Consider the following 21,063-nt stretch of genomic DNA (forward strand, 5'->3'; position numbering starts at 1 on the left):
TTAAGGCAGAGGAAAGTGAGGAAAGGGGCAGAATGCTTTTGCTTTACGGGTTGCTTGGTTTCTCACTCTCACAGCAGTACACAAAAGTGCATGTGCAGTAACTCAATTTTTATGCGGGCCGCGGGCCTATGCGGGCCGGGCCAGATCGGGCTTGCAGGTTCAATTTCTAGGCCCGCCCCGCGTAATATGTGCGAGCTTGTGGGCCGGCCCGCCGGGCCTAGCCCTAATTGCCACCGCTAATGATAATCAAACAGAAAATATGTTGTATAACTACAACTAATAAAGCATTTTAAGTATAAATAAAATAATTTATATTCTTAAAAAATATACTAAAAGATTATAAAAGATCATTAAAAATAAAAATTAATTACATTCAAACTATTACATTCAACGAATAATATAAAGAATAGTGTAAAGTATTTTTCAATAAAATTAATTAATTATAATAAAATGAAATGTAAGATGAAATGTAAAATGTGAAAAAAATAAAGGTTTTAACTTAGTCATGATTAACTTTTTTGCTATTTGAAGTTTTTATCACTATCAAGAGTTTCATGTGTGATACTTCGATGTAAATTAATAATTTATATGCTTTCAAAGTGAATCATTATGAAAGGTATAAAATTCGTAATAAATTGTAATGGTATTAGTTTTTATATTCTTGAATGCTTCGCCGTCGGTTAAGAATGTTGTGCTAATGAGGTTTTGATTATGTTATGTATTTAATTGTGTAGTTTTCAAGTTAGATTTCACTTTGTGAGTTGATTAGGGATTATGATCCCACCTCATGCAAATGTTTGTTGCCTATGGTCCTATAGTTTTTTAACACATGTTTACTTTCTTCTCAACTTTCCCGTAAGAATATTTCCCTAGATTATAATAATAAAGAATTTCTAATCATGGATGCCTTTGTTTTCTTCTCACGAATAACTACCACAATATTATGTGTTGTCATTCAAACACGTAATATCTTTTTTGCAATGATTCTTATTGTCACCTTTATTAAAAAATAAACAACATTAACAACACGATCATTAACACATAGTAATGAAAACATCTCAACTAAAAATATGAAATTAGATTCCAAACATTGAAGTTAAAATTTTAACTTGATATTAGAAGGGGTTGCGCCCCACTGCCACAAATTATGACGTAGGCTCTGTCACTAGAACAAAACTTAGAGGAGCACTGCTTCCAAGTGCAATGAAAGTCACTACTCTAGGCCATAAACCTTCATGATCATCTATTGACTCTGTCCAGGTAAGTATGTTCTAAGGTATCACACATCTCGCTTTTGTAGTGTATTCTTCCTATTTCAACCACTAAAACTTTCGATGTGGGGTTAGGCAAAGTAGTTTTAAAATTAGAATCAACATCCCTAAGTTACTTGGTGTGTCTCTTTATTTGATCTATACCTTATTTTAATATCATATTAAAGAAGCATTTGAGTTTCTTTTTTTCGAAAATAAAAATATAAACAAGTTTTATAATTAAAAATAATTCCTTTTAAAACATAATTGTCATTAAATTTAATCTCGATATTGCACAACTATTAAGGTTAGCACAAAAAAATATATTAACATCGGTATCTATATTCTTCTTGTAATTATACAAATGTGTTTTGTTTGATTATTATATTAGTTTTACTATTTATACTTATACAAGAATAACTCATCATACTTTTAAGGTGTTCTCGAATAGGGTAGATAATCTATCCCAAAAGAACGATAGACTAAGAAATGATAAAGATAGGAAACTCAACCTGAAATAAAAAGCGAAAATTAGTTAAACTGCAACAAATTCAATTAGTTAATTTATCTTTTAATCGACTGATTTCACTTAAGTCAAGTGAAATCAACCGATTGATTTGACAATCAACCTGTTGAATTTTGTAACAGTTTGACTATATAAGTTGTATTTTTTGAAAGAGAGGTTTGTTGATCATTTTTTAGCATGATTTTGTTCTAGAAACTTGTGGAAACTTTGTCCTTCGTGATCATACAGTTTGCAGCAGTGGAATATTGATCTTGGATTAATTCTTGGAACTTTTGGCTTGGTTTGAAGCTTGGAGAAAGTGGTTTGTGGTAGACTGAGTTGTGCTACCACTCAGGTTTGATCTTTCTCAAGCTTTGTGTGTGTGCCTAGTGGTTTTCTAGGTCTGGAAGAGGGTTCTTGCTATGCTGGTGTGATTCTTGTGTGATTCAAGAGTCTTCTGTGGTGTTTTTTCATATTTTGGAAGTGTAAGGGTGGATACTTTGTAAATCTTTTGAAATAGTGCAAAGTCAAGCTCAAGTTGCCTTGACAAACTGGATGTAGCTCAAGTTTGAGTGAACCAATATAAAAATATTGTGTCTCCTCTCTTCTCTGACCTTTCTCTCATGCATTTTCATTTTAAAGTTTAAAGAACTTGTGCTTTAATAATCTTTTTCATGATCTTGCATGTTTTCATGACATTTACAGCATTGAGCATGTATGTATAATCATTTAGAACCTGTCTTGATCATTCTTGTGCATTGTTTCTGATTTAAATCTCAAATTTGTATTTCTGCATTTTTCCCAGTATTTTAGTCGACTGCTTTCCTTTTTCAATCGATTGATTATACCAGAATATAATTTGTTTACTAAAATCAATTTGTTAACTCTGTTTTTGATCGACTGAAAGTATATTATCCAGCACCTTTTGCATCCTAACTTGGTGATCTATTTGATTCAATTAAAGGTTGTTTTTAGCTTGCAAAGATAGCCTAAATTTTTAACTAGCCAATTCAACCCCCCCTTCTTGGCTTTTCAATCATTTCAAAACTAACAATTGGTATCAGAGTTAGGTACTTGAAATTTGATCAAGTAAGGTCCTAAATCTGTTTTGAACTACTTGAAATCGTTGAAAACAAGTTACCCTTTGCTGAAGGTGCCTCAATTCATAGACCCCCTATGTTTAGTGGCATTAATTACCAATTTTTGAAAATTAGGATGAAATCTTTATTGAATCAATAGATCAAGGGATATGGGATGCAATCATAAATGGACCATATACTCCTAAGCATACTGTTGAAAATGTGCAGGTTGATAAGCCATGGACTCAATGGAATGAGGAAGAAAGGAGGAGAGCTCAATATGATTGCAATGCAAAAAATATCCTCAGTTCATCTCTCAAAATGGATGAGTTTTTTCGTGTTTCACAATGCAAGAGGTCCAAGAAAATGTGGGAGGTTCTTGAAGTGACTCATAAAGGAACTAATGATGTTAAGAGAGCAAGGAAGCATGCCTTGATTCAAGAGTATGAGCTATTCAAGATGAAACAAGGAGAATTTACAGCGGATGTGCAAAAGAGATTCACTCACATAGTCAACCATCTCATGGGTTTGGGTAAGGAATTTGACAAAGGAGAGTTAAACATCAAGGTGCTGAAGTGTCTTGATAGATCTTGGCAACCAAAGGTCACTACTATCTCAGAAATAAGAGATCTATCCACTTTGACTATAGCTACATTGTTTGGCAAGCTTAGGGAGCATGGGATTGAGATGCAAAGGCTTAATGAGCTTGAGTCAAGTGAGAAAAAGGTAAAGAACATAGCCTTGAAGACAAGCACGAAGAAGAATGAGGAACCCAAGAATGAGGTGGCTGAATCAAGTGAATATGAGAACTTGAATCTCCTTGTCAAGAGGTTTGGTAAGTATCTCAAAAGGAAAGGTATCAAAGGTAATCCCAAGAGGTATACTTCCAAACACAATGAATCAAACTCTTCTAATTTTACATGTTATAACTATGGAAAACAAGAACATATCAAAACTGAATGTCCAAATGCTAACAAAGAAAAGGAGAAGAGTGTTGATAGGAAAAAGGAGAAGAAGCCAAAGGAGAAGAAGCCAACGGAGAAACGTGCATACATTGCATGGGAGGATAATGATGATTCAACAACAAGTAGCTCCTCACAAGATGAGAGTGAATAAGCCAACTTATGGCTCATGGCTGGTTATGAGTCACCCTCCTCAAGCCAAGTAAGTTCTCTAGACATAAATAACTATAATCAATTGTTGCATGATTTTGAAGAGTTGCATAATGAAGCAAACAAGATTTCTGCATTAAACAATCGATTGAAAGGCTTTAACAACTGGCTGAAAAACAGAGTTAGCCAACTCAAAAAAGAAATAGTTGATTTAAAAATATTTAGAAATGATTTATAGTAATTCAACCGATTGTTTTAGAAATCAATCGGCTAAAAACCTTGTGAAAACTGCACAGTTTTGAAAATTCAAGTGAAATACCTTATAAAGACCTGTGCAAGGTTCACAAGAGGGGAAGCAAACTTAGAGGTTGTTCTTGGTTCTCAAAACTGTGTGTTTGGCAAAGCTGGACTTGGTTTCAATCCTTCTTTTCAAAAGAAAACCAAGAAGTTCTCTAGTTTCTTTTCAAAAAGTATGCCAAGTGACATGCCATTCATTTCATGCAAATACTGTATGCAAAGAGGTCATGTTATTAAGAACTGTCATGCTAGAAAATATGATGTTCCTAAAGGGATTATGAAATGGATCCCAAAAGGATCTAGAAAGGCATAACCATGATAGACCCGATCTATCAAAGGGTACCAAGTAATCCAAATCTGTTTTGCAGGTCATGAAAGGTGATAAGAAAGATTTGTGGTACCTTGATAGTGGTTGTTCGAGACATATGACAGGAGATAAGACCAAATTTGCAAAGTTGGAGTTGAAGGAGGAAGGGTTTGTAACCTATGAAGACAACAACAAAGGAAAAATCATTGGAAATGGAGTCATAGGCAATGGATCTTCTTTCAACATCAAGAATGTGTTGCTGGTAGAAGGACTCAAACACAATTTGATAAGTATAAGTCAACTATGTGATAGAGGCTTTAAAGTCATGTTTGAACCAAATAGTTGTTTGATATATGATGCACATGGTAATATTGTTTTGATAGGCAAAAGAGTCAATAATATGTATCTATTTGACCTGCATCATGCATCATTTAGCATCCATTGTTTGCTTACAGAAGAGGATGACATTTGGTTATGGCATAAAAGACTTTGTCACACACACATGTAGCATTTCAATCGGCTGAATAGAAAACAACTGGTTGAAGGAATACCAAAACTCAAGTTTGAGAAGAATAGAGTGTGTGAAGCATGTCATAAAGGAAAACAGACTAAGGTCTCTTTTAAATCCAAAAATGTTGTTTCAACTGAAAGACTTTTAGAGATGCTTCAAATGGATCTATTTGGTCCATCTCGAACCATTAGCCTTGGTGGCAATCTTTATGCATTAGTCATTGTTGATGATTTTTCTAGGTACACATGGACTTTGTTCTTAGCTTCCAAAAATGACACTTTTCATGCCCTTAAAAGACTTGCCAAGATGCTTGAAAATGAAAAGAGTTCCAAGATAGTTTCTATTCAAAGTGACCATGGTGGGAAATTCTAAAATGAAAAGTTTGAACACTTTTGGGAAAAGCATGGCATTAATCATAATTTTCCTGCACCAAGAACCCCACAACAAAATGGTGTTGTTGAAAGGAAAAACAGGTCACTTGAGGAACTAGCTAGAACTATGTTGAATGAAAACTCACTACCTAAGTATTTTTGGGTTGATGCAGTCAACACTGCTTGTTATGTTTTAAATAGTGTTGATCAGGCCAATTTTGAAGAAAACCCCCTATGAGCTTTTCAAAGGGAGGAGGCCTGTTTTAAGTCACCTAAAATTATTTGGATGTAAGTGCTTCATATTAAATAATGGCAAGGAAAGTCTTGGCAAATTTGATGCAAAAGCGGATGAAGGTGTTTTTTTAGGCTATGCTACACAAAGTCATGCATATAGAGTCTATAATAAGAGATTGATGATTGTTGAAGAGTCTATGCATGTTGTATTTGATGAAACTAACCCAAAGGTGCAAGATCAAGTGTCAAAGAATGCAGATGAGGAAGATCTAATGCAGGAGTTTATTTTTGTAGCAAAAAAACCCACTGCTGCAGGAAATCAATCAGCTGAAAAGGAAAAACAGTCGACTGAAATAGCTGCAGATAGCAACTTGCCCAAGGATTGGATCCAACCTAGAGGTTTATCAAAGGACAACATCATAGGTGATATCAAACAAGGAGTATCTACTAGACGTAGGATTGTATTTTGTGAACATGTTACTTTTGTATCTCAAATTGAACCTAAGAATGTGAATGATGCTTTGAATGATAGTAATTGGATTGTGGCTATGCAAGATGAGCTCAATCAATTCACAAGAAATGATGTATGGTTTCTAGTGCCTAAAACTGATGATATGAATATAATTGGAACTGAATGGGTTTTTAGAAACAAAATGGATGAAGATGGTAATATTATAAGAAACAAAGATAGACTAGTTGTTAAAGGTTATAATCAAGAAGAAGGCATTGATTTTGATGAAACTTATGCACCTGTAGCTAGGCTAGAAGTTGTGAGATTACTCTTAGCATATGCTTGTATGTGTAACTTTAAATTGCATCAAATGGATATGAAAAGTGCATTCTTGAATGGTTTCCTAAATGAAGAAGTGTATGTATCACAACCTCCTGGATTTGAGGATCATCTCTATCCTAACCATGTTTTCAAATTGAAAAAGGCCTTATATGGTTTGAAACAAGCACCAAGACAATGGTATGAAAGGCTAAGCAATTTTCTGTTATCAAAAGGTTATGCTAGAGGTGCAGTGGCTAAAACACTCTTCATTAGAAAACATGATAATGATGTTATACTTGTTCAAGTGTTTGTTGATGATATCATCTTTGGTTCAAATAATAACACATTATGTGAAGAGTTTGTTGCAGCTATGCAGGGAGAATTTGAGATGTCCATGATGGGTGAGCTTACCTACTTTCTAGGGTTGCAAGTCAAGCAACTTAAGCATGGAACATTTTAAAACCAATCAAAATACTATTTTGACTTGTTAAAAAAGTTCAAAATGGAGGATTGCAAGGAAGCTGCCACTCCAATTGTAACAAATTGTCTTATGGATGCAGATGAGGCTGGCCAACCAGTAGATTTAACCAAATATAGAGGGTTGATTGGGTCTTTGCTCTATCTTACAGCAAGTAGACCAGATATTCAGTTTGGAGTATGCTTATGTGCTAGGTTTCAAGCAAATCCAAAGGAATCACACTCTAAGGCTGCAAAAAGGATTCCAAAGTACCTCAAAGGAACAACCAATGTTGGTTTATGGTATCCATGTGATTCTAACATAAATCTTAGTGACTTTTCAGATTCGGACTATGCAGGGTGCAAATTGGATAGGAAAAGCATAAGTGGTACTTGCCATTTGCTTGAATCAAGTCTAATCTCATGGAATAGCAAAAAGCAAGCATGTGTAACACTCTCCACAGTTGAAGCTGAATATATTGCTGATGGACATAGTTGTGCACAAATCATATGGTTGAAACATCAACTTTTGGACTATGGTGAAAGGCTAAGTAAGGTACCTTTGTATTGTGATAACAATAATGCCATCAACTTAACCAAGAATCCAATACAACATTCTAAAACCAAGCATATAGAGATTAGGCATCATTTCATTCGTGATCATGTTCAAAAGGGAGATTGTGAAATCAAATTTGTTAAAATTGAAAATCAATTGGCGGATTCGTTTACAAAACCATTGGCTAGAGATAAGTTTAACAAGCTAAGAACTACACTAGGCATATTAGACATCAAGAATGTGGTATGATGTGTTTGTAGCATGTTAATCTTATGTACTCATGTATTGGTTTCATAAATATCTGCTGTTGTATGCAAAATTTGAAAACTGTCATATTCAACCTGTTGAATTTTCATTTTAACGTGTTGATTTCACTTAAATCTGCCTCTGTTTGCAAAAACATGATTTGTCAACCTGTTGATTATGTATTTCAACATGTTTATTTCACTTAAACTGCCACTGAATGATGAAAAATTGATCTGCTATCATTTTCAATCCGTTGTTTTCACAATTCAGTATGTTGATGTCATTAAAACTGAATTTGGAAAAATAAAGTTCAATTTTACGATTTTCAATTCATTGATTTTCAAAATCAGTCAGCTGATTTCACTTAACCAGATTCTATTTTTAATCTCTGATGCTCTGATGTTGTTTTAATCGACTGATTATGTTTTTCAACGTGTTGATTTTACTTAAACTGTGCATTTACTCACGATTTGAATTGTTAAGCTGACCCAATTAAAGAAAGCATCTTTTTGTCAGCTACTATCTGCTCTAAACTGCCCATTTCATCAACCATGTGTTGCTTTTACTGATTTGTTTGACCAAAAATCATGTTTAGTGTACAATTCCAATGTGCATGCAGTTCACATGATCTGAACTGATTGATTCACTCATAAAAACACATTGAAAACATCATGAATGCATGAGATACTGCTTTGGACTACATTAAACTGGTTTGGGTAACCTAAATGAATTAATTAGAAAAATTTGGACCATTTAAGCAACTGTTTCTGAAAACCAGCTTGTTCAATTATAAATACTGCACTTGTATTGCTGCATTTGCATCATACATCTCTTAGAAACAACCATATCAACACTTATCATGCCTCGTCGTTCCCAAAGGGCTATCCAATATGATGATGAACACTCCACTCCTCCTACCACAAGGTCTCCAAATCATGAAAGCCATGGAAGAATTGAAGCATGGTTTAAGGATCATGAGGACAACATTCAAGTGTTCCTCATTGAGATGAATAGGAAGCAGATCAGCATTCCTAAGGTGTTGAGGTTCTCATGGCTAAGGGCTGAAGGCTTTGAGAGTCTATTCCAACAACTAAAGCATCAAAAGTTGAATACATTCCTTGAACTTTCAGGGAAAATCTATCCAGACTTGGTGAAGGTGTTTTTCACCAACTTGGACTTTAAAAATGATGTCCTGTTGTCCAGCATCAAGGGTGTTCGGATGGAGATCAACAAGAGAGCTTGGAAAGATGTGGTTGGACTCAAATCAAGGGGTGTGCAAGTGAGGAAAGGTGAAACCGGGGCTCTTGCAGAATTCAACAAGATGCATTACTATGGCCAATGCTTGAGGAATCCTGCTGCTGAAATCAAGCACTTCCATGTTGGTGGTCTTAAGGTGGATCAAAGGTTGCTTGGTATGATTGTCACAAAAATCCTTGTTCCACGTGGTAGCAACCATTCAACATTGAATGAAGGAGATTTGATACTCATGTATTGTATTCAACATAACATTCAAGTGGATTGGATCTATGTGTTTCGTGATCACATGCTCAAGGCAAAGTGGCTCATGGATTTTAGGCTGCTATATGTGATTTTGGTGTCTAAATTTATGGAATACTTTGGAATTGATGTAGAGGATGAGCTAGAAGAGTTAACTGGACTGTTGAACCATACCTCCAACCAAAATCTACACAAATGGGTTTTCTTAAGGTGGGAAATGCATGGACAGCTGCTGGTGTTGTAGTTGGTGGTGCACATGACCATGAAGCTGGCCCAAGTGGTACAAATCAAGAGAAAGAACCAACTACTAGACCCATGAACTTGATTCCCCTCCAGAGGATAGAGGCCCTATGTACTCACATTTTGAGAGGATGGTGTTGAATCAACTGCATGAGCTCAATGTATCACAACATGCACATCACAACTATTGCAATGATATCCATGATATGTTGAACTCATTCCAGACCAGAAATGATCCTCAAGATGACTGAGTGTGGTGGTTGTTTAGGATCATGCATTGTATCCATGTGTTTGTGCTTTTTCAGTTTCAGCTCTGTCAGTTTCAGTTGGTTGTTTTTCGTTTCAGTCGGCTGATTATATCAGCTTTATGATTTTTTTCTTCTCTGTTTCAGTTTGTGCTTTCTGTATTGTGTTCAAATATTAATATAAGGATTTGCAATGCTTGTTCTCTTTATGCATTAGTTATGTTTGATGAATCCAAAGGGGGAGAAAAATTGGAAAATGGATAATTGATCACATTGAACTAAGTAGAAGCATTAAAATTGGATTAAAATCAAATCTAAAATTGATCCCATATTATTGATAGGGGGAGCATGTGCATACTTGTGTGCTTGTTAGCTTGTGTGTATTGCTACTGTAAATGTTTTTCAGGTTCACAAGTTTCAAGCTAAGGTGTAACTTCATCAATTCAATTGGTATCCAATAAATGGAAGCATTTTGCAATGAAAGATAGAAGAAGATAGATGAAAGAAGATAGAGGCTGGCTTCATCAAATCAAGGGGAGATTGTTGACATGAGAAGCCAAGGTGGTTTGCTTCTTGAAGATTTGATGAAGATTGAATGAAGCTCTTTTGAACTATCTTGAAGCCATTACCATTGACATGAATCCTACATTGATGAAGGAAAGGAGATGTGATGATATCCATGTTGATCAAGGCTGGAACGTGTGCTCTCCATGTAGTTACATCATTATGAAAGTGTATTTGTTGTTTGTAATTCATATTGTAGACCTTGTAGCATTAATTAGATGTAGTTTGGTCTTTATTGTGTTTTTAATCTGTTGAATGGTTTTTCAACAGGTTAAAATGTCTCTTTTAGTTTGTTGAATGGTTTTTCAACAGGTTAAAAGTTGGCTGCAGTAGTCTTAAACTGCAACAAATTCAATCAGTTGATTTATCTTTTAATCGACTGATTTCACTTGAAGTGAAATCAACCGATTGATTTGAAAAGCAACATGTTGAATTTCGTAACAGTTTGACTATATAAGCTGTATTTTTTGAAAGAGAGGTCTGTTGATCATTTTTAAGCACGATTTTGTTCTGGAGAGTTGTGGAAACTCTCTCCTTCGTGATCATATAGTTTGTAGCAGTGGAATATTGATCTTTGATAAATTCTTGGAGCTTTTGGATTGGTTTGAAGCTCGGAGAAAGTGGTTTGTGGTAGGCTGGGTTGTGCTACCACTCAGGTTTGATCTTTCTCAAGCTTTGTGTGTGTGCCTAGTGGTTTTCCAGGTCTGCAAGAGAGTTCTTATTGTGCTGGTGTGATTCTTGTGTGATTCAAGAGTCTTTTGTGATGTTTTTGCATATTTTGGAAGTGTAAGGGTGGATACTTTGTAAATTTTTTGAAATAGTGCAAAGTCAAACTCAGGTTGCCTTGACAAACTTGATGTAGCTCAATTTTGAGTGAACTAGTATAAAAATCTTTTGTTATTTTAAGTTTTTATCACTATCAAGAGTTTCGTATGTGATACTTGGATGTAAATTAATAATTTATATGCGTAGCTTCCAAAGTGCATCATTATGAAAGGTATAAAATTCGTAATAAATTGTAATGGTATTAGTTTTTATATTCTTGAATGCTTTGTTGTGGGTCAAGAATGTTGTGCTAATGAGGTTTTGATTTGGCAAAGTGAGAACAGAATGGGAGTCTTGGCTGCTTTAGAGGCCTTGGGACCCCATGCGCCAGCCATTAGGCCTAACTGTTTAGGACAAGGCCTTAAGACTTAGGACAGAAAAGGAATAGAAATAAAATGGGTCTTACAAAGGTTAGCACAAAAAACTTTATTAAAATTGGTAATTATACAACTGTTTTTTGTTTGATTATTATATTAGGTTTACTATTTATACTTATACAAGAATAACTCATCAGACTTTTAAGGTGTTCTCGAATAGGATAGAGAATCTATACTAAAAGAACGATAGACTAGGAAATGATAAAGACAGGAAACTCCACCTGAAATAAAAAGTGAAAACAAATAAAGGAAAAAAAGTCTTCAAAATTTTACAATGTTTGGAAACAAAATTATTATCACAAATGAAAACATAAACTGTTTTAACAAATCAAATTTCTTGTTCAATGGTAAAGAATTGAACGTGTTGCAATTCAAAAATTTAAATGTTAACATTGATTTAAAAGTTAGAATTTTGTAATGATAATTATAAGTACAACTAATAAAGCATTTTAAATATAAATAAAAAAATTTGTATTCTTCAAAAATATAGTAAAAGATTATAAAATATTAGTAAAAAGAAAAATCAATTACATTCAGATAATTATGTTTTAGAAAAAAAAATCACTCTCACACTGAGAAAGTAAAAATAAATTAGTTTTCTAAAATAAATCAAATGTCTTTCTAAGAACGAATAATATAATGAATATTGTAATGTATTTTTCAATAAAATTAATTAAATATGATAAGGTTCAATGTAAGATGAAATTTAAAATTTGAAAAATAAAGGTTTTAACTTAGTCATTATTAACTTTTTTGTTATTTTAAGTTTTTATCCATATAAAGAGTTTCGTGTGTGATACTTGGATGTAAATTAATAATTTATATGCATAGCTTCCAAAGTGCGACATTATGAAAGGTATAAAATTCGTAATAAATTGTAATGGTATTAGTTTTTATATTCTTGAATGCTTTGTCGTGGGTTAAGAATGTTGTGCTAATGAGGTTTTGATTATGTTATGTGTTTAATTGTGTAGTTTTCAACTTAGATTTCACTTTGCAATTTGATTAGGGATTATGATCCCACCTCATGCAAATGTTTGTTGCCTATGGTCCTATAGCTTTTTAACACATTTTTACTTTCTTCTCAACTTTCCCGTAAGAATATTTCCCTAGATTATAATAACAAAGAATTTCTAATCATGGATGCCTTTGTTTTCTTCTGCTGAACAACATTCACAACGCGATCATAAAGACATAATAATGAAAACATCTCAACCAAAAATATGAAATTAGATTCCAAATATGGAAGTTAAAATTTTAATTTGATATTAGAAGGGGTTACGCGAACGCAAACCACACTGCCACAAATTATGACGTAGGCTCTGTCATTGGGACAGACCTTAGAGGAGCACCCCTTCCAAGTGCAATGAAAGTCACTACCCTAGGCCATAAACCTTCATGATCATCTATTGACCCCGTCCAGGTAAGTATGTTCTAAGGTATCACACATCTAACTTTTGTAGTGTATTTTTCCTACTTCAACCACTAAAACTTTTGATGTGGGATTAGGCAAAGTAGTTTGAAAATTAGAACCAACATCCCTAAGTTACTTGGTGTGTCTCTTTATTTGATCTATACCTTATTTTAATATCATATTAAAGAAGCATTTGACTTTCTTTTTTCTGAAAATAAAAATATAAACAAGTTTTATAATTAAAAATAATTCCTTTTAAAACATAATAGAAATTAAATTTGATCTCGATATTTCACAATTATTTTAAGGTTAGCACAAAAAAATATATTAAAATCGGACTCTAAATGCTTCTTGTAATTATACAGCTGTTTTTTGTTTAATTATTATATTAGTTTTACTATTTATACTTACACAAGAATAACTCAGCAGACTTTAAAGGTGTTCTCGAATAGGATAGAGAATCTATACTAAAAGAACGATAAACTAGGAAATGACAAAGACAGGAAACTCAAACTGAAATAAAAAGTGAAAACAAATAAAGGAAAAAAAGTTTTCAAAATTTTACAAAGCTTTGAAACAAAATTATTATCACAAATGAAAACATAAAATCTTTTAAAAAATCAAACTTGTTGTTCAATGGTAAGGAATTGAATGTGTTGCAATTCACAAAATTAAATGTTAACATTGATTTAAGAGTTAGAATTTGGTAACGATAACCAAACAGATATTGTATAAGTACAACTAATAAAGCATTTTAAATATAAATAAAATAATTTATATTCTTCAAAAAATATAGTAAAAGATTATAAAATATTAACAATTATATTTTAGAAAAAAAAATCACTCTCACACTGAGAAAGTAAAAATAAAATAGTTTTCTAAAATAAATCAAATGCCTTTTTAAGAACGAATAATATAAAGAATAGTGTAATGTATTTTTCAATAAAATTAATTAAATATGATAAGATTTGAAGTAAGATGAAATTTAAAATTTGAAAAAAATAAAGGTTTTAACTTAGTCATTATTAACTTTTTTGTTATTTTAAGTTTTGATCAGTATCAAGAGTTTCGTGTGTGATACTTGGATGTAAATTAATAATTTATATGCGTAGCTTCCAAAGTGCCTTATTATGAAAGGTATAAAATTCGTAATAAATTGTAATGGTATTAGTTTTTATATTCTTGATTGCTTTGTCGTGAGTTAAGATTGTTGTGCTAATGAGGTTTTTGTTATGTTATTTGTTTAATTGTGTAGTTTTCAAGTTAGATTTCACTTTGTGAGTTGATTAGGGATTATGATCCCACCTCATGCAAATGTTTGTGGCCTATGGTCCTAGAGTTTTTTAACACATTGTTACTTTCTTCTCAACTTTCCCGTAAGAATATTGCCCTAGATTATAATAACAAAGAATTTCTAATCATGGATGCTTTTGTTTTCTTCTCACGAATAACTAGCACAATATTATGTGTTGTGATTCAAACACGTAATATCTATTCTGCAATGATTCTTATAGTCACCTTTATTAAAAAATAAACAACACGATCATAAAGACATAATAATGGAAACATCTCAACCAAAAATATGAAATTAGATTCCAAACATGGAAGTTAAAATTTTAACATGATATTAGAAAGGGTTGCGCGAACGCAAACCCCACTGCCACAAATTATGACGTAGGCTCTGTCACTGGGACAGACCTTAGAGGAGCACCCCTTCCAAGTGCAATGAAAGCCACTACGCTAGGCCATAAACCTTCATGATCATCAATTGACCCCGTCCAGGTAAGTATGTTCTAAGGTATCACACATCTCACTTTTGTAGTGTATTCTTCCTACTTCAACCACTAAAACTTTCGATGTGGGATTAGGCAAAGTAGTTTGAAAATTAGAACCAACATCCCTAAGTTACTTGGTGTGTCTCTTTATTTGATCTATACCTTATTTTAATATCATATTAAAGAAGCAATTGAGTTTCTTTTGTCTGAAAATAAAAATATAAACAAGTTTTATAATTAAAAATAGTTCCTTTTAATATATAATGGTCATTAAATTTGATCTTGATATTTCACAACTATTTTATGGTTAGCACAAAAAAATATATTAAAATCGGTATCTAAATTCTTCTTGTAATTATACAACCGTTTTTTGTTTGATTATTATATTAGTTTTACTATTTATACTTATACAAGAATAACTCATCAGAATTTTAAGGTGTTCTCGAATAGGATAGAGAATCTATACTTAAAGCACGATAGACTAAGAAATGATAAACTCCACCTGAAATAAAAAGTGAAACCAAATAAAGGAAAAAAAAGTTTTGAAAGTGGAAAAAATATTATTATCATAAATTGAAACATAAAATGTTTTAAAAAATCAAACTTGTGGTTCAATGGTAAAGAATTGAATGTGTTGCAATTCACAAATTTAAATGTTAACGTTGATTTAAAAGTTAGAATTTTGTAATGATAACCAAACAGATATTGTATAAGTACAACTAATAAAGCATTTTAAATATAAATAAAATAATTTATATTCTTCAAAAATATAGTAAAAGATTATAAAATATTAGTAAAAAGCAAACTCAATTACATTCAGATTATTATGGTTTAGAAAAAAAAATCACTCTCACATTGAGAAAGTAAAAATAAAATAGTTTTCTAAAATAAATCAAATGCCTTTTTAAGAACGAATAATATAAAGAATAGTGTAATGTATTTTTCAATAAAATTAATTAAATATGATAAGATTTTATGTAAGATGAAATTTAAAATTTGAAAAAAATAAAGGTTTTAACTTAGTCATTATTAACTTTTTTGTTATTTTAAGTTTTGATCAGTATCAAGAGTTTCGTGTGTGATACTTGGATGTAAATTAATAATTTATATGTGTAGCTTCCAAAGTGCCTTATTATGAAAGGTATAAAATTCGTAATAAATTGTAATGGTATTAGTTTTCAAATTCTTGATTGCTTTGTCGTGAGTTAAGATTGTTGTGCTGATGAGGTTTTGTTATGTTATTTGGTTAATTGTTTAGTTATCAAGATACATTTCACTTTGTGAGTTGATTAGGGATTATGATCCCACCTCATGCAAATGTTTGTGGCCTATGGTCCTAGAGTTTTTTAACACATTTTTACTTTCTTCTCAATGCCTTTGTTTTCTTCTCACGAATAACTAGCACAATATTATGTGTTGTGATTCAAACACGTAATATCTTTTTTGCAATGATTCTTATAGTCACCTTTATTAAAAAATAAACAACACGATCATAAAGACATAATAATGGAAACATCTCAACCAAAAATATGAAATTAGATTCCAAACATGGAAGTTAAAATTTTAACTTGATATTAGAAAGGGTTGCGCGAACGCAAACCCCACTGCCACAAATTATGACGTAGGCTCTGTCACTGGGACAGACCTTAGAGGAGCACCCCTTCCAAGTGCAATGAAAGTCACTACTCTAGGCCATAAACCTTCATGATCATCTATTGACCCCGTCCAGGTAAGTATGTTCTAAGGTATCACACATCTCACTTTTGTAGTGTATTCTTCCTACTTCAACCACTAAAACTTTCGATGTGGGATTAGGCAAAGTAGTTTGAAAATTAGAACCAACATCCCTAAGTTACTTGGTGTGTCTCTTTATTTGATCTATACCTTATTTTAATATCATATTAAAGAAGCAATTGAGTTTCTTTTTTCTGAAAATAAAAATATAAACAAGTTTTGATTATTAAAAATAGTTCCTTTTAAAACATAATGTTCATTAAATTTGATCTTGATATTTCACAACTATTTTAAGGTTAGCACAAAAAAATATATTAAAATCGGTATCTAAATTCTTCTTGTAATTATACAACCGTTTTTTGTTTGATTATTATATTAGTTTTACTATTTATACTTATACAAGAATAACTCATCAGAATTTTAAGGTGTTCTCGAATAGGATAGAGAATCTATACTTAAAGCACGATAGACTAAGAAATGATAAACTCCACCTGAAATAAAAAGTGAAACCAAATAAAGGAAAAAAAAGTTTTCAAAGTGGAAAAAAAATTATTATCATAAATTGAAACATAAAATGTTTTAACAAATCAAACTTGTGGTTCAATGGTAAAGAATTGAATGTGTTGCAATTCACAAATTTAAATGTTAACATTGATTTAAAAGTTAGAATTTTGCAATGATAACCAAACAGATATTTTATAAGTACAACTAATAAAGCATTTTAAATATAAATAAAAAAATTTATATTCTTCAAAAATATAGTAAAAGATTATAAAATATTAGTAAAAAGCAAAATCAATTACATTCAGACAATTATGTTGTAGAAAAAAAAATTACTCTCACACTGAGAAAGTAAAAATAAAATAGTTTTCTAAAATAAATCAAATGCCTTTTTAAGAACGAATAATATAAAGAATAGTGTAATGTATTTTTCAATAAAATTAATTAAATATGATAAGATTTTATGTAAGATGAAATTTAAAATTTGAAAAAAATAAAGGTTTTAACTTAGTCATTATTAACTTTTTTGTTATTTTAAGTTTTGATCAGTATCAAGAGTTTCGTGTGTGATACTTGGATGTAAATTAATAATTTATATGCGTAGCTTCCAAAGTGTATTATTATGAAAGGTATAAAATTCGTAATAAATTGTAATGGTATTAGATTTCAAATTCTAGATTACTTTGTCGTGAGTTAAGATTGTTGTGCTAATGAGGTTTTGTTATGTTATTTTTTTAATTGTTTAGTTTTCAAGTTACATTTCACTTTGTGAGTTGATTAGGGATTATGATCCCACCTCATGCAAATGTTTGTGGCCTATGGTCCTAGAGTTTTTTAACACATTTTTACTTTCTTCTCAACTTTCCCGTAAGAATATTGCCCTAGATTATAATAATAAAGAATTTCTAATCATGGATGCCTTTGTTTTCTTCTGACGAATAACTAGCACAATATTATGTGTTGTGATTCAAACACGTAATATCTTTTCTGCAATGATTCTTATAGTCACCTTTAATAAAAAATAAAAAACATTAACAACACGATCATAAAGACATAATAATGGAAACATCTCAACCAAAAATATGAAATTAGATTCCAAACATGGAAGTTAAAATTTTAACTTGATATTAGAAAGGGTTGCGCGAACGCAAACCCCACTGCCACAAATTATGATGTAGGCTTTGTCATTGGGACAAACCTTAGAGGAGCACCCCTTCCAAGTGCAATGAAAGCCACTACCGTAGGCCATAAACCTTCATGATCATCTATTGACCCCGTCCAAGTAGGTATGTTCTAAGGTATCACACATCTCACTTTTGTAGTGTATTCTTCCTACTTCAACCACTAAAACTTTCGATGTGGGATTAGGCAAAGTAGTTTGAAAATTAGAACCAACATCCCTAAGTTACTTGGTGTGTCTCTTTATTTGATCTATACCTTATTTTAATATCATATTAAAGAAGCAATTGAGTTTCTTTTTTCTGAAAATAAAAATATAAACAAGTTTTATAATTAAAAATAATCCCTTTTAAAACATAATGGTCATTAAATTTGTACTTGATATTTCACAACTATTTTATAGTTAGCACAAAAAAATATATTAAAATCGGTATCTAAATTCTTCTTGTAATTATACAACCGTTTTTTGTTTGATTATTATATTAGTTTTACTATTTATACTTATACAAGAATAACTCATCAGAATTAATTTTAAGGTGTTCTCGAATAGGATAGAGAATCTATACTTAAAGCACGATAGACTAAGAAATGATAAAGACAAGAAACTCCACCTGAAATAAAAAGTGAAACCAAATAAAGGAAAAAAAAGTTTTCAAACTGGAAAAAAATTATTATCATAAATTGAAAAATAAAATGTTTTAACAAATCAAACTTGTGGTTCAATGGTAAAGAATTGAATGTGTTGCAATTCACAAATTTAAATGTTAACATAGATTTAAAAGTTAGAATTTTGTAATGATAACCAAACAGATATTGTATAAGTACAAGTAATAAAGCATTTTAAATATAAATAAAATAATTTATATTCTTCAAAAATATAGTAAAAGATTATAAAATATTAGTAAAAAGCAAAATCAATTACATTCAGACAATTATGTTTTAGAAAAAAAAAAATCACTCTCACACTGAGAAAGTAAAAATAAAATAGTTTTCTAAAATAAATCAAATGCCTTTTTAAGAACGAATAATATAAAGAATAGTGTAATGTATTTTTCAATAAAATTAATTAAATATGATAAGATTTGATGTAAGATGAAATTTAAAATTTGAAAAAAATAAAGGTTTTAACTTAGTCATTATTAAATTTTTTGTTATTTTAAGTTTTGATCAGTATCAAGAGTTTCGTGTGTGATACTTGGCTGTAAATTAATAATTTATATGCGTAGCTTCCAAAGTGCCTTATTATGAAAGGTTTAAAATTCGTAATAAATTGTAATGGTATTAGTTTTTATATTCTTGATTGCTTTGTCGTGAGTTAAGGTTGTTGTGCTAACGAGGTTTTGTTATGTTATTTGTTTAATTGTGTAGTTTTCAAGTTAGATTTCACTTTGTGAGTTGATTAGGGATTATGATCCCACCTCATGCAAATGTTTGGGGCCTATGGTCCTAGAGTTTTTTAACACATTTTTACTTTCTTCTCAACTTTCCCGTAAGACTATTGCCCTAGATTATAATAATAAGGAATTTCTAATCATGGATGCCTTTTGTTTTCTTCTCACGAATAACTAGCACAATATTATGTGTTGTGATTCAAACACGTAATATCTTTTTTGCAATGATTCTTATAGTCACCTTTATTAAAAAATAAACAACACGATCATAAAGACATAATAATGGAAACATCTCAACCAAAAATATGAAATTAGATTCCAAACATGGAAGTTAAAATTTTAACTTGATATTAGAAAGGGTTGCGCGAACGCAAACCCCACTGCCACAAATTATGACGTAGGCTCTGTCACTGGGACAGACCTTAGAGGAGCACCCCTTCCAAGTGCAATGAAAGTCACTACTCTAGGCCATAAACCTTCATGATCATCTATTGACCCCGTCCAGGTAAGTATGTTCTAAGGTATCACACATCTCACTTTTGTAGTGTATTCTTCCTACTTCAACCACTAAAACTTTCGATGTGGGATTAGGCAAAGTAGTTTGAAAATTAGAACCAACATCCCTAAGTTACTTGGTGTGTCTCTTTATTTGATCTATACCTTATTTTAATATCATATTAAAGAAGCAATTGAGTTTCTTTTTTCTGAAAATAAAAATATAAACAAGTTTTATAATTAAAAATAGTTCCTTTTAATATATAATGGTCATTAAATTTGATCTTGATATTTCACAACTATTTTATGGTTAGCACAAAAAAATATATTAAAATCGGTATCTAAATTCTTCTTGTAATTATACAACCGTTTTTTGTTTGATTATTATATTAGTTTTACTATTTATACTTATACAAGAATAACTCATCAGAATTTTAAGGTGTTCTCGAATAGGATAGAGAATCTATACTTAAAGCACGATAGACTAAGAAATGATAAACTCCACCTGAAATAAAAAGTGAAACCAAATAAAGAAAAAAAAAGTTTTGAAAGTGGAAAAAAAATTATTATCATAAATTGAAACATAAAATATTTTAAAAAATCAAACTTGTGGTTCAATGGTAAAGAATTGAATGTGTTGCAATTCACAAATTTAAATGTTAACGTTGATTTAAAAGTTAGAATTTTGTAATGATAACCAAACAGATATTGTATAAGTACAACTAATAAAGCATTTTAAATATAAATAAAATAATTTATATTCTTCAAAAATATAGTAAAAGATTATAAAATATTAGTAAAAAGCAAAATAAATTACATTCAGACAATTATGGTTTAGAAAAAAAAATCACTCTCACACTGAGAAAGTAAAAATAAAATAGTTTTCTAAAATAAATCAAATGCCTTTTTAAGAACGAATAATATAAAGAATAGTGTAATGTATTTTTCAATAAAATTAATTAAATATGATAAGATTTGATGTAAGATGAAATTTAAAATTTGAAAAAAATAAAGGTTTTAACTTAGTCATTATTAACTTTTTTGTTATTTTAAGTTTTGATCAGTATCAAGAGTTTCGTGTGTGATACTTGGATGTAAATTAATAATTTATATGCGTAGCTTCCAAAGTG

The 21,063-nt window shown here is 31.0% G+C and overlaps 5 non-coding genes and 1 pseudogene across 5 annotated transcripts; all 6 read right to left on the bottom strand.

Annotated features, from left to right (window-relative positions):
* Window positions 1-1,119: 1,119 nt before the first annotated feature.
* LOC114189270 lies at window positions 1,120-1,268 on the bottom strand (annotated as a pseudogene).
* An 11,447-nt stretch (window positions 1,269-12,715) lies between these two features.
* LOC114189351 lies at window positions 12,716-12,875 on the bottom strand. The gene has a single exon (XR_003605654.1). It is a non-coding gene; the product is annotated as a U1 spliceosomal RNA (small nuclear RNA).
* A 1,614-nt stretch (window positions 12,876-14,489) lies between these two features.
* LOC114189352 lies at window positions 14,490-14,648 on the bottom strand. The gene has a single exon (XR_003605655.1). It is a non-coding gene; the product is annotated as a U1 spliceosomal RNA (small nuclear RNA).
* A 1,563-nt stretch (window positions 14,649-16,211) lies between these two features.
* LOC114189297 lies at window positions 16,212-16,370 on the bottom strand. The gene has a single exon (XR_003605603.1). It is a non-coding gene; the product is annotated as a U1 spliceosomal RNA (small nuclear RNA).
* A 1,629-nt stretch (window positions 16,371-17,999) lies between these two features.
* LOC114189360 lies at window positions 18,000-18,158 on the bottom strand. Its single transcript, XR_003605663.1, has one exon. It is a non-coding gene; the product is annotated as a U1 spliceosomal RNA (small nuclear RNA).
* A 1,634-nt stretch (window positions 18,159-19,792) lies between these two features.
* LOC114189310 lies at window positions 19,793-19,951 on the bottom strand. Its single transcript, XR_003605614.1, has one exon. It is a non-coding gene; the product is annotated as a U1 spliceosomal RNA (small nuclear RNA).
* Between the last annotated feature and the right edge of the window lie 1,112 nt (window positions 19,952-21,063).

This window comes from Vigna unguiculata, chromosome 6 (genome assembly GCF_004118075.2).
Source record: "Vigna unguiculata cultivar IT97K-499-35 chromosome 6, ASM411807v1, whole genome shotgun sequence".
NCBI classification, from domain to species: Eukaryota; Viridiplantae; Streptophyta; class Magnoliopsida; order Fabales; family Fabaceae; genus Vigna; species Vigna unguiculata.